Genomic DNA, 14,101 nt, shown 5'->3' on the forward strand with positions numbered 1-14,101 from the left:
CTTTTACAGACCTTGCCATTGCAAGCATCTGGGGAGTAAATGAGTGGGTGGGAGATTTTTGTGTGTGTTTGTGGTTTACCTTAAATAAGCATTTTCTTTCCAAACAGAGAGAGAGAGAAAGGACGGAAAGAAAGAAAATTTTAAAAATAATAAATTTGGGGCCAACCCTGCGGCATAGCATGTAAAGCCACTGCCTGCACTATCGGCATTCCCTATGACAGTAGTTTGAGTCCTCCCTGTTGCACTTCTGATCTAATTCCTTGATTATGATCTTGGTAAACAGTGGAGGATGGCTTCAAATGCTCAGTCTGCTGCACCCAAGTGGGAGACCCAGAAGATGCTTTTGGTTTCTGGCTTCAGACCAGCCTAGCTCCAGCTGTTGCACCATTTGAGGAGTGAACAGATGATGGACGCTCTGTCTTTAACTCTGCCTTTCAAATAAATAGATCTCCTAAAAGTTGAAGTCACATCGGAGCTAAAGTCTGCCGGAAGCTTCTGGAGAGGATTGAAGATTCCCTGGGATCACAGAGAGCCTTAGGGCATGTTTTGGTAAAAACACACTTCTTTTTATGATCAGACTAAAAAATTCAGCATAAAAAGCTACAAGCTCCATCATAAGTTGCGTGAGACAAGTTCACCGTCTCCAATAAAAAATGCATGTAGGCTTCGCATACTCCAAGACTTAGTTCATACTTACAAGGCCATAAAACCTTAATCTTCTTACATGCTAGTTGAAAACATTTGCAATTACTTCACATATCCCAGTTACACTTTTTTTTTTTTCAGTAGAAATTTGGTTCCCTGTGTAAAGTGGGTTCCAGCAGGGAAGGTTTTTAGGTTCAGGAGAGGTGGGTGTCTCAGGCATGCCAAGAGCAAAGCATGCCTTTTAAGGGTTTAGCCATCCATCATTTGCTCATGGATGCCACAAATGGAACGAAAGCTTATTCTATTCAGTGCTCATTCATCTCTTGGAACTCCCCAGGACCTAATGGAGGGGCCAGCTCGGTGAGACTCCGAGATCTCCAACAAATAGATACTGTGCACCTGGGGAGGGTCTTTCCTGGGACCTGAAGCTCATTGGAGGGAGAGAAATCGTGCAGGAAAACCAAGGCACAAAAAAGCATCCTTAAGAAGATTGCAACACACTCTCTCTATCACTCATATCCACATACAAACACACACTGGATTATTTATGCAGCCAAATCAAGAGCCCTGAGAAAGTATAAATAACCCTGCAACAGCCTGTTAGAGCCTGCCCCCACAGGCCACACTCAGTCCCACAGGACCTGTGTGGCAAGCAAAGGCAGGCAGGTGAACACAGCACATATCTTAGCAGGGGTGACTTTCATAGCCACAAGAGAAAAATCAAGTCATCACAGATAGGGAGAAGGTTGGGCCGCTTCTAGACAGGCTGGGGGACAGGTCCCCAGCCCCTGCTCTGGTATCGCAGGCTGACAAATAGACGAAGGCGGGCGGTGGGGAGGAGAGGGGTCTGCTCAGTGCTCCCCAAACCCAAGTCCAAAATGCCTGGGAGACTCAATGGCCACAGTGGACAGGCCAGAGCCAGGCTGACACCAGGAGCTTTTTCCAGGTCTCTGACTTGGGAGCAGGGGTCCAAGAATTTGAGCCATCTTCAGCTGCTTCCCAGGCACATTAGCAGGGAGCTGGCTGGCTGAGAAGTGGAGGAGCCAGGACTTGAATCTAGACCAATATAAATGCCAGCATTGCAGGTGGTGGCTCTATCTGCCATACCATAGCACTGGCCTCTCAACCTCCTCACCTGTGAAAAAAAAATGTAAAAATAATTTTTTCCCTACAGTTATTATCTAAGTGTGAAATAAATAAAGTTATAGAGTGCGTGATATGTTTAAAGTATTTAATAAAGATGGCTATGATCTCATGCTTGATCACTAATGTTAACAAGCAATTGTATATAGCTTATGGTTCAGAATTGTGGAAAAACTGAATTTTTTTTCAGAATGAATTTTAAGTACCTCTTTATAAACATCAGCTCAAGTTTTGCTTTTTATTTCCTCTTGTCTAGAATTATTTGGCCCTCTAGGTTTGTTTAAATTTGTTTATGTTTTATTTATTTTTATTGAAAAGATAAATTTACAGAATGAAGGAGAGACAGAAAGAACTTCCATCTGGTGGTTCACTCCCCAAATGGCCACAACAGCCTGAGCTGAGCCAATCCAAAGCCAGGAGCCAGGAGCTTCTTCTGGGTCTCCCATGAGGGTGCAGGGTCCCAAGGCTTAGGGCCGTCCTTGACTGCTTTCCCAGGCCACAAGCAGGGAGCTGGATGGGAAGTGGAGTAGCTGGAACATGAACCAGTGCACATATGGAATCCTGGCAAGTGAGGGGTGAAGATTCAGCCCCTGAACGGTTATGTCCTGGTCCCCTAGTTTTCACCACTGTCTCCCTCCAACAGCACCCATGTGGGAAGCCAGAGCCCAGGCAGCAGCTTGACTCACTAAGCCACCATGACTGGCCGGGGACAGTGCCGTTCAGAGCTATAGACAGACAACCTTGGATTCTGTTGAGTGGAGGTGACATCATGAATGACAGATAACCAGCTCTCAGTCTCTGCCTGCTGATTCCATGTGGTTTCCTGAGAGATGCTGAAGACACACATGTCTTTTTCCTCCTTTTTTTTTTTTTTAAGATTTATTTTATTTTTGTTGGAAAGGCAGATTTACAGAGAAAAGGCGAGACAGAGAGAAAGATCTTCCGTCTGCTGCCTTACTTCCTAAATGGCCACCATGGCTGGAGCTGAGCTGATCTGAATCTAGAAGCGAGGAGCTTCTTTTGGGTGAACGATACAGGTGCAGGGTCCCATCCTCCACTGCTTTCCCTGGCCACAAACAGGCAGCTTCATAGGAAGTGGAGCAGCCAGGACACAAACCTGTACCCATACAAGATGCCAGCCCTTGCTAGCCAGTTGAGCCATCACACCAGGCCACCTCTACCTCTGACCCAGGAATGTCTTCTGTGGAAACAGCTGGTCTTCTGGGTGCTGGGTTCCTGACTCCGGATCTGCAGAGGTGCTAGGCAGCTCCAGAGCCAACTTAGCTGCTTTCATTTGCTTCAGGCTTAAAACAACTGCAACTTGCTCGACCACACTAATCTTAAGTATCCAGAGTGGTAGACATGAGGGCTGGCACTGTGACAGCAGGGCAGGCCATTCCTCATGCTACCAGCATTCTGTTTTTTGGAGTGTTAGTTCCAGTCCTTTTTTTTTTCTTTATTTTATTCTTTTTATTACTAAGGCAGATTTACAGAGAGAAGGAGAGACATAAAGATTTTCCATCCACTGGTTCACTCCCCAAGTGGCTGCAATGGCCAGAGCTGAGCCAATCCAAAGCCAGGAGCCAGGAGCTTCTTCTGGGTCTCCCACATGGGGCAGGTTCCTAAAGCTTTGGGTCATCCTTTACTGCTCTCCTAGGCTACAAATAGGGAGCTGGAGCAGCTGGGATATGAACCGACACCCATATGGAACTCCAAGGCAAGGGTTTAGCCAGCAGGCTATTCTACTGGGCCAGTGGCTTCTCCACTTCTGACCCAGCTTCCAGTGGCGTGCTGGCATTGTAGGCAGCAACTTAGCTTGCTGTGACACAATGCTGGTCACTGTTGGTACTATTTTCAGGAATAAAAAGTCATCAACAATTATAAAAGGCAGCAACTGAGGAACTTGTTGTAAAAGCAGATGTAGATAGCCATAGTGTAGTCAGGGTTCCTGTGCACTCTGAAGTTGATTTAAGAAGTCATGTGGGATGAGCCTGATGTGATGGCTTGATAGCTAAGTCCTCACCTTGCAAGCACCTACATCTCATACGGGAGCTGGCTCAAGATCCGTCTGTTCCACTTCCCATCCAGCTCCCAGCTTCAGGTGTTCTAGCCGTTTGGAGAGTAAACCAGTGGATGGGAGATCTTTGTCTCTCCTTCTCTCTCTGCCAAATCTGACTTTCCAATAAAAATAAACAGCTAAATAAATAAGTAATCTGTAAAGAAAAAGAAGCCACGGAGGAAAGCAGCACACAGCATTGGAGTGCTCAGTCAGAGTCCCATCTCTGCTCCTGGCTTCAGCGTCCTGCTCAACATATGCTCTGAGACAGCCCAGACACTTGGGAAGACCCAGATGCAGTTTCCAGTTCCTAGCTGTGGCCTGGTCGCACCCCAGCTGTTGTAGACATCTGGGGCGTTAACCAGCAGAGAGAAGTTCTCTCACCGCCTTTCTCTCTCTCCATGTCTCTGCCTATCACGTTACAATGAAAATAAATGATAGGAAATAAATGAAAATATTTTTACAAAAAAAAAAAAAAAAAGGTGTTGTGGTGAACCACTGTTCTCCAAGCCAGGAGTGAGCCTTCCAGTCTGGCGTGCAAGAGAGGGAGGTGACAAATTTCGTGGTAGCTTTTTGCACACATTCGACTCAGACTCAGATTTCACATTTGCCTCACCAGGGCAATCTGCTCCAACAAGTGGACTGAGCGAGAAAAAAAGAAGGCATTCCGCTAATGCACTCAGGACGGGTTCTTCCCACTCAGCTGAATTTGAGAGGGACACAAATTATACAGCTGTGTTTTCCAGGCTAATCGTAAAAGAGTCTCCACTGGAAAAAAAATTATACATATATATATATGTAATCTTAAAAGAACCTAAGAATGCGGTGTATGTTAGCTATCTGCTAGTGTAACTCAGCAATAAGTGAGCCGATGTGCTATTTCTGAATTACCCAGGGGTCGTGTGAGCTGATGATGATCTACATGAGCCTTTTTGTGAGGAATTGGTATTACTTAGGAAAATTACCCAGCCCAGCCCAGCCACTGCCATAGCTGGGAAGTGTGACAGTAAATAAAACATCTCTCTCTCTCAGTAACCTGGCCTTTAAAATTAGATGAATAAGTAAATAAATACATACAATTTCCTTTTACAAAACTTATGCTTGATTTTTATGGCCTAGGTCATTTTTTACCTCAAATGACCTATTTCTGGGCTCAGTGTGATAGCTTAGTGGATTGTATGTGCCAGGATCCCACGTAGGCGTTGACGTGTGTCCCAGTTGCTCCACTTCCCATCCAGCTCCCTGCTTGTGGCCTGGGAAAGCAGTCAAGGACGGCCCAAAGCACTGGGACCCTGCATCAGCATAGGAGACCCAGAAGATGCTCCTGGCTCCTGGCTTTGGGACAGCTCAGCTCTAGCCAGTGGGAATGAACCAGAGGACACATGATGATTCTCTCTGTCTCTCCTTCTCTCTGTAAATCTGACTTTCCAATGAAAATAGATAAATCTTTTTTTTTTTAAAAAGTACCTGCTTATTCTTCTTCTTCGAAAGACTTATTTTTATTGGAAAGGCAGATTTACAGAGAGAAAGAAAAACACAGAGAAAGATCTTCCATTTGTTAACTCACTCCCTAAATGTCACAACGGCTGGAGTTGAGCTGATCTGAAACCAGGAGCCAGAAGCCTCCTTGGGGTCTCCCGCATAAGTTCAGGGATCTGAGATATTAGACCATCCTCTACTGCTTTCCCAGGCTTCGAACAGAAAGTTTTAAGGGATATGGGTCATCTGGGATACTAAGCAGTCCCCATATGGTATCACGGTGCTTGAAGTGGGAGGATCAGCCAATTGAGTAATTGTGCTGGGCTCAAATTAACTGTTATTTTTTTAAAAGATGTATTTATTATTTTTATTACAAAGTCAGATATACAGAGAGGCGGAGAGACATAGAGGAAGGTCTTCTGTCCAATGATTCACTCCTCAAGTGACCGCAATGGCCGGTGCTGCATCGATCCAAAGCGAGAAGCAGGGACTTCTTCTGGGTCACCCACGTGGATACAGGGTCCCAAGGCTTTGGGCTGTCCTCGACTGCTTTCCCAGGCCACAGGCAGGGAGCTGGATGAGAAGTGGAGCTGCCGGGATTAGAACCAGCACCTGTATGGATCCTGGCGTGTTTCAGGTGAGGACTTTAGCCAGTAGGCCACGGCGCTGTGCCCTGCTAAAGTAAGTTTAATGGAAAATATTACAATAGAGTATATTGGCTCTAAACAGACATGTAAATTTAAGTTTCTCCTAAAGGCAATATTTTCCATTCTCCATTCTTAGTTCCTTCTTACATGTAAATTAATCCAAAGCCCTCTGGTATCAGCAGCAAGGGCAGTTCACAATGCAGACTTTAAAAAGAGCAAGAGGAAAGGAGAGATGTTCCTTTGCCTGTCAAGAAGGACTCGGAGAACCGGCATTGCATAACAGATGGCCACCTGGAGTGCCATCCCACATGGGGGAACAGTTCAAGTCCCAGGTGCCCCACTTCTGATCTAGCTCTCTGCTGATACACCTGGGAAAATTGGGAAAGATGGCCTAAATGCTACCCACATGGGAGACCGGAATAGAGTTCTGGCTCCTAGCCTTGGGTGACCCAGCCTGGCCCATGGGGAGTGAACCAGCAGGTGGAAGAGCCCTGTCTAACTTTGTCTTTCCAAGCGTCAGCAGGGACGTGTGCGGTCAGCTACAGGGAGATCCAGTAGAGTGAGAGTGGGCGAGCAACACTTCAAGGACTGGCTGAGGGCTTCTGGAGAGCTGTGCCTTTGCTGTGTGGTGGGAATGTGGAGCCAGACTGGCCAGGTGGGGTGATGCTGCTGCCACATCCATGCATGGAAACCATGTGGCTGATTCCATGGGGCTTCACGTGGTCACCTATGCCATGGGAATGAACGTGAACTCCTCCTCCCAGGGCTCCAGGAATATTGCAGGAGTCGGTCAAGCATGCAGTGTTTCCCGGCAGGATGCCAGCAGGTGTTTAGCTACTCATCCATCCATCCATTCAAGAAGCTGGGTGTCACCAGCGGGTGGAGCAGGGTCCCAAGGCTTTCGGCCGTCCTCCACTGCTTTCCCAGGCCACAAGCAGCGAGCTAGATGGGAAGTGAGACCGCGGGGATTAGTACTGGTGCCCATATGGGATCCCAGCACATGCAAGGCAAGGACTTTAGCCACTAGATCACCATGCCAGGCACTATTACTGTTCTTGCTCAGGGAGAAAAGACCTGGAACACACACCAGCCATGGTGTGGAGAGCTTTGTGCTGCAGACAACCAGCATAACACTCGAGCTGGAGACCTTCCCAGGGCCCACTGGAGCCCCACAAGGACCTGGGGTCAAATACAGGACAGCACTGCACCCCTGCACCCCGCCGCCCTGGGGTGTCAGCCTCCCCTCCCAGGCTGTTTCTCTGTGCTACCCCAGTTACCTGGCTGGTTCTCAGCTGCTCCCCGGGTCGCTGTCAGCGTTCCAGCGTCCTGGCTGCTTGGCGGAGCTCCGTCTGTCGTCTTCCTTTGAAACTGTGATTCACAGGGTACACGCTGTGACCAGGAGCCTCTCAGCTCCCAAGACTCCAAAGCTTGTTTGCAAAACAAACTGCAGAACAGGCAGCTTGCCGAGGATTCCCTGCAGCATGCTCAGACGGGGGCGTCTAGTGCAGAGGGCTAGGTCTCATCTCTTGTTGTTGTTGTAGTGAAGGATTTATTGATTTCAAAGGCAGACAGAGACAGAGAGATGGGAAGATCCTCCATCCTCTGCGTCACACCCCAGCAATGCACCAAGCAGAAGTCAGGAGCTTCATCTGGGTCTCCCACAGGGATGCAAGGTCCCAAGGCCTTGGGCCGTCCTCCACTGCTTTCCCAGGCCACAAGCAGCAAGCTGGATGGGAAACAGAGCATTTGTTTTAGGATTATTTATTTATTTTTAGAAGATTTATTTGTTTTTATTGGAAAGGAGGATCTACAGAGAGACAAAGATCTTCCATCCACTGGTTTGCTTCCTAAAAGGCTGCAGTGACCAGAGCTGAGCCGATCTGAAGCCAGCAGACAGAAGCCTCCTCTAGGTCTCCCATGTGTATGCAGGGTCCTAAGGCCTTGGGCCACCCTCTACTGCCCTCTCAGGCCACAAGAAGAGGGGTGGATGGCAAATGGACCAGACCAGGACACAAACCAGTGCCCAGGGGGGGATCCTGGTTCTTGAAGTGGGAAGACAGCCAATCAAGCCGTTCTGCTGGGCCCCAAGATTATTCATTTTAAAGGCAGACGTACACAGAGGGGAAGAGAGAGAGACAGAGATCTTCCACCTGCTGGTTTACTTTCCAAATAACTGCAGCAGCCAGAGCAGGGTTGATCCAAAGCCAGGAATCAGGAGCTTCTTCCAGGTCTCCCACATGAGCGGAACGGCCCAAATACTTGGGTCATCTTCGGCTGCTTTCCGAGCTGCGTTAGCAGAAAGCTGGATCGAAAGAGGAACAGCTGGGACTCCAACTGGCACCTTCATGGGATGCCTGTACTGCAGGTGGCAGCTTTACATACTATGTCTTAATACCAGCCCCTCCCAATCACTTGAACCCTCACTCGCTGCCTCCCAGGGTTTGATTACTGAGCATGGAACTCAGGCAACCCCGTGTGGGATCCTTGGTCTTCACCGCTTTGCTGAACACCTGCTTTGGTTCATAAACTTGAGGACTATTTCTTGTCGTCTTAATTTTGCCCCAGCGGGTTGGTGCAGTCACACCAGTTGCATCCTGGTGTGGTTGGGGTTCAAGTAGCACAATGGGAGTCACTGAGGGGGAACAGAGTTATGGGAGCAATGCACAGTATCTATAGCCAGGCCACGTGTGGTGGAACCGGAAGCGCCCCCTGGACAGGTTGGGTCTGCTCAACTGGTGAACCTGTCTCTATCCAGCCCCATGCTGCCGTTTCAGACAGCTGCTGCTGCAGGTCCAGGGGCTGCCCGTACCTCTGCTTAACACTCCCTGGGTGCAGCTGCCTAGCTCGCTTCCCTGGACTCCATATCCCTCTGAGGCCTCCAGCCAGTCCCACCCTCGTCTGCATGCCTTGAGCAGGTGGTTGTGTCAAGGCAGGCCTGCGAGCACTTGCTCTACTCTGGGGGTCCCGGAAGCTCCACAGCAGCCTTCCAGCCAGCATCCCTTCCCTGCCCCGCTCTCGGCAGAGCTGAGCTGCCAGCTCAGCCTGGCCTGCAGGAGGAGGCCAAAGCTCAGGATCTTGGAAGGACATCAAGGGCGTTTCCTAATCCCCACGCCTGCACCTCCAGACACCCCTGGGCCGTCCTCCATTCTGGGAGCTCCCTGCTGCTACCGAGGCGCTCCCCTCTGCCCTTCCAGCACCCCCTAGGGACCGTGGGCCCTAACTTAGACTATTCCTTTCACGGGTTTCTTGGCCTAGCCACTCTTCCTAGGTCGCTCTTGGAAGTGAGCTAGAGGAGGACCCTGTGCGAGTCTGCTTTCACCTTCGACTCTCTCTGGCAGAGAAACAGAAGGTTCCTACACTGGGCTCACCCATCTGTTCAGTCAACCAGGAGCCTCTACATCTGCCACACCATCTTTCTAGAATGTCCTTCTCTCCTGCTAGCTCCACTTTATCCTTTGAGAAATAAAATCTCAGGGCACGGTGTTGCGGCTTTGCACATTAAGCCCCTGCCTGTGACATCAGCATCTGGCCACTGGTTCGAGCCCTAGCTGCTCCATTTCTGATCCAGCTCCCTGCTCATGTGCCTGAGAAAGCAGCAAAGGGTGCTTGGGTCCCTGTGCCCTCACGGGAGATTCGGAAGAAGCTCCTGGCTTTGGCCCAACTCAGCAGTGTGACCATGTGGGGTATGAACAAGCAGATAGAAGATCTGTCTCTTCCGCTCTGTGTGTCTCTATCTTTAATGTAAACATACAAAACATTTCTTTAAAAAAAAAAAAAAAAGCAAGCAAGTAATACAATGGCCTGCTCAGTGTGGCCCCTCTGCCTCCCAGAGCTGACTTGCAGCCAACAGAGCCACGTGTCTGATGCTTCTTTCACTCCTTCCATATTTGTCAGCGGACCGCGAGGTCAATGCCATCTTCATCCCTTTACCGCCAGCTGCTGGCAGACGCTGTGTTAATTTCTGTGTAAAGTTCGGCTGGAGGAATGAAAGCTCTGGTCTTTGTTTTTCTTTTCCATAGGACTAAAACCCCGTTCTAAGACCCAGTATTCTGAAAAAGCAGAGATTAATACTCTTCCAAAAGGAAAAAAAAAGTCAAAAATTGGTGCCCTCATGATGTTTAGAACTAGCAGAAAGTTTTCTTAGGTTTCCATTTGGGTTTCTTAGAGACCAGGTTGTGGAGGTACAACTGAGGCCCAGCTATGGAAGAACCATTTTTTTTTTTAATCTATTTGTATTGGAAAGGCAGATATACAGAGAAAAGGAGATACAGAGAGGAAGATCTTCCATCTGCTGGTTCACTCCCCAAGTAGTAAAGGCCAACACTGAGCTGATCTGAAACCAGGAGCCTGGAGCTTATTCCAGTTCTCCCACACGTGTGCAGGGTCCCAAGGCTTTGGGCTGTCCCTGACTGCTTTCCCAGGCCACAAGCAGGGAGTTGGATGGGAAATGGAATAGCCAAGATATGCACCGGCACCCTTATGGCATCCTGATGCATGTAACGGGAGGAGTTGAGCCACTAGGCTACTGCACCAGGCCCTGGAGGAACCATTTTAAAAGACTTGTTGCAAAGGCAGAGTTATACAGAGAGAGATTCCATCTGTGGGTTCACTCCCCCAGCTGGTCACAACAGCAGCCAAGAATGGGCACAATTGGAACCAGGAGTCAGGAATTCCATCCTGCTCTCCCCCCATGAGGGTCAGCCACCATTTTCCATAAGGCATCGCAGGGAGCTGGATGGGAAGTACAGGAGCCAGAACTGAACCTCGGGATGTGGGAAGAATGTGGGTGTAGCAAGTAGCGACACGTCTTTCTGCACACCACGCCCAGCCCGGCGTTGAGGGCTGTGTGTGCGTGAACCTGTTCTGCGTGTACAGCGATCATGAGAGGTGACACATGCTCTCTCCTCACCCACAAGGTGGCTGAGCTGCTTCTCATCCCCACCCCAGCTCTCAAGGAGTCCCCACTAGTGCCCAGAGAGTGAGACACCTTCACACAAGGACTGTGCCCAAGGCTGTCCTCCCACACAGACACCCACGGAGATGGGCAGTCATGCGCACGGCCCAGGCAGTACCGGGCAAGACAGGGGACTGCTCAGGGGAGGTCACATCAGCTCTCAGTCTCTTGGGATGACCTCCTGATGGAGGGGCTGCTCAGACAATGCTCCCACACCCACTGTGCTCCACTCACAAAAATTCACCATCATTGCCTAGCATTGGAAGTCTCAATATCCTGCCCCTGGGGCCAGTGCTGTGGCATAGTGAGTTAAGCCACTGCCTGCAATGCCAGCATCCCCTACAGATGCAGCATTGAGTCCTGGCTGCTGCTGCTGCTCCTCTTCCTCTTCTTCATATTCCTCCTCCTCCTCTTCTTCCTCATTTTACAAGTCCATCATTCTTCTATTTAAGCGTATAGGCAATGGACTCCAGGTATAGACAATGGTACAAAGTCCAACATCCTATTGTCAAAATGTGTCTAACAGTTTCATTGTGCTCCACTTCTGATCCAGCTCCCTGCTCGTGAGCCTGGGAAAGCTGTGAAAGATGGCCAAGTACTTGGGCCCCTGCCATGCCTGAGCGAGACCTGGAAGAAGGCCCTGGCTCCTGGCTTTGGCCTGGTCCAACCCAGGCCGTTGCAGTCATTTGGGGAGTAAATCAAGAGACAGAAGATCTCTCTGTGTCTGTCTCCCCTTCTCTCTCTTTCAAGCAAACAGATGCATCAAAAAAAAAAAAATCTGCAGGAATATAAATCTATATTTACATTTTATTTGCTTAAGTACCTTTGTATGGGGTGGGAGACGTATGGAAAGCCTACAGGGACAGCAGTGTGAATCACAGCTGGGCCGACCCAACATCTGGATCTTCTCTGTACTTATACCAGAAGTCGCCGCGTACTCCGTGAGCTTTGAGGGCATCTATTGTCAACACGGTGCTCCTGGGTACACATCTGCTCTGGAGAAAATGCTCTTAGATGTGGCCCAGCCAGCCTTCTAGCAGCCAGGAGAGGAGAGGAGATGGGCGGCTTGCTTTTACTGGAGTGTCTTAGGCAGCTCAGCCCTCCCCTCTCCTGCCCATCCCCAATCCTTCTAATCAAAGCCTTCTAGGGCAGTAACTTCCTCCACAAGGAAAATTAAATTGCTCTTAGCCACCCGGCTTTTTACTCAACGTGTTTGCAAATTGCTCTTGCAGCTCCCTTTGGAACTCCAGGTTTAACTACTAGAGAGAAGGGGCGTGCTGAGAGAGAAACAGATAAAGTTTTCCTGGTTCTCTAACAGTCTGTGTCATCCTCTCTGCCTTCATATTTTTGCCATTTAATTCATCTTGTCTTCCAGGTTCTCTTTTTTTCCCTAAGATTTGTTTATCTCAAAGAGATACAATACAGAGAAAGAAGGAGACACAACACACACACACACCATCACCATCCTACTCCATCCCCATCCGCCCTCCCGAACATATGCTGGTTCTCTCCCCAAACGGCTGCAAGAGTCAGGGCTGGGCCAGACAGAAGCCAGGAGCCAGGAACTCCATCCAGGTTTCCCATGTGGGTGGAGGGGCCCAGGCAGTTGGGCCATCCTCTGTTGATTTCCCAGCTGTATTAACAGGGAACTGGGTCAAGAGTGGAGCTGCTGGAACTTCAACCAGCCTTCAGATAGAAGGCTGGCATTTAGAAGAGATGGCTTGACCCTGTTCACCACAAGGCTGGCCTCCACCCTCCAAAAGGTAATAATAAAACATATTGTCTTTCTACCCCTCACCCTGCTGTGTGTGTCCTTCATGGCAAGGCCAATGACAGAGACCCTATATTTCCCTATCTTTGAACTGTTTTCTGACTTGCTGTCTTAGTAGCTCAGTGATCAACTGACAGGAGACACTAATGACAATTAGCCCAAAGTTCTCTAAGACTTTATGAAATAGGAAACACTTCATTTCCACCACAGTGAGTTGAGTCATCCTCAATGGCCATTGAAAATGAGTGATTTTTTTTTTTTTGCAGCTGTTTGCTTTTTGAATTGTTATTGATTAAAAAATAGTAGCAAGTGTGAACACACACACACACACACACACACACACACACACACACAAACTCTTTGCAGCCTCATCACAGTGGCCCAGTGGCTAAATCCTTGCCTTGCATGCACCGGAATTCCAGAGGCATCAGTTCATGTCCCAGCTGCTCCACTTCCCATCCAGCTCCCTGTTCGTGGCCTGGGAAAGCAGTGGAGCACGGCCCAAAGCCTTGGGACCCTGCACCCGCGTGGGAGACCCAGACGAGGCTCCTGGCTCCTGACCTTTTATGAGTTCAGCTCCAGCCCTGGTGGCCACTTGGGGAGTAGACTAACAAATGGAAGATCTTTCTCTCTGTCTTTCCTTCTTTCTGTAAATCTACCTTTCCTATAAAGATAAGTAAATCTGCTGTTGTGGCACAGTGGTTTCAGCCACCACCTGAAATCTGTATCAGGGCAGTCCAGGTCCCTGCTAATACACCTGGGAAAGCAGCAGCAGATGGCCCATGTGCTTTGGCCCCTGCACTCAAGTGGGAGACCCAGACGGAGTTCCAGGCTCCTGGCTTGGCCTGGCCATTTGGAGATTGAACCAATGGAGGATGGGTCTGTATGCGTGTGTCCCTCTCTCTCTTTTCATACTACCTTTCATATAAATTAAAATAAAATTTTTTCATTAAAAAAAAAGCCCCTTTACTCCCCTGGAGGACAGTGATTAAGTGTGTTTCATCCTCACTTTCAGTTCAACGCTTGAAGTTGGTACTTGTCTACGCAAACAGATGTCTTGTCCTAAACAATTTCCTCTACTGTGTTTATTACTTGCAGGCAATGAAGTTTATTCAGAAGTTAATGATAAGACATGGGTGGGAGCATTTGGACACTGGGAGATTCGGGGGCAGGAAATTCCCTAGGACTACAGTAACTAGCCTACAATGAAGAAGAGAGATGGAGCTGGCATAGCCCACTGGTAGAAAGGCCAGTTGAGAAACCTATGTGCTGTGAAGCACATGGGGTCCCACCCATCTCTGCTCCTGGCTCCGGCATCCTGCTCATGAAAACTCCCAGATGCAGCAGCTGCTCCTCAAGTGCCTGAGGTCCTGGCACTCCCGTGGAGACCCAGGAGGGGTTCCTGG

The sequence above is a fragment of the Ochotona curzoniae genome, unplaced genomic scaffold (genome assembly GCF_017591425.1).
Source record: "Ochotona curzoniae isolate NIBS_2020 unplaced genomic scaffold, NIBS_Ocur_1.0 contig_78, whole genome shotgun sequence".
NCBI classification, from domain to species: Eukaryota; Metazoa; Chordata; class Mammalia; order Lagomorpha; family Ochotonidae; genus Ochotona; species Ochotona curzoniae.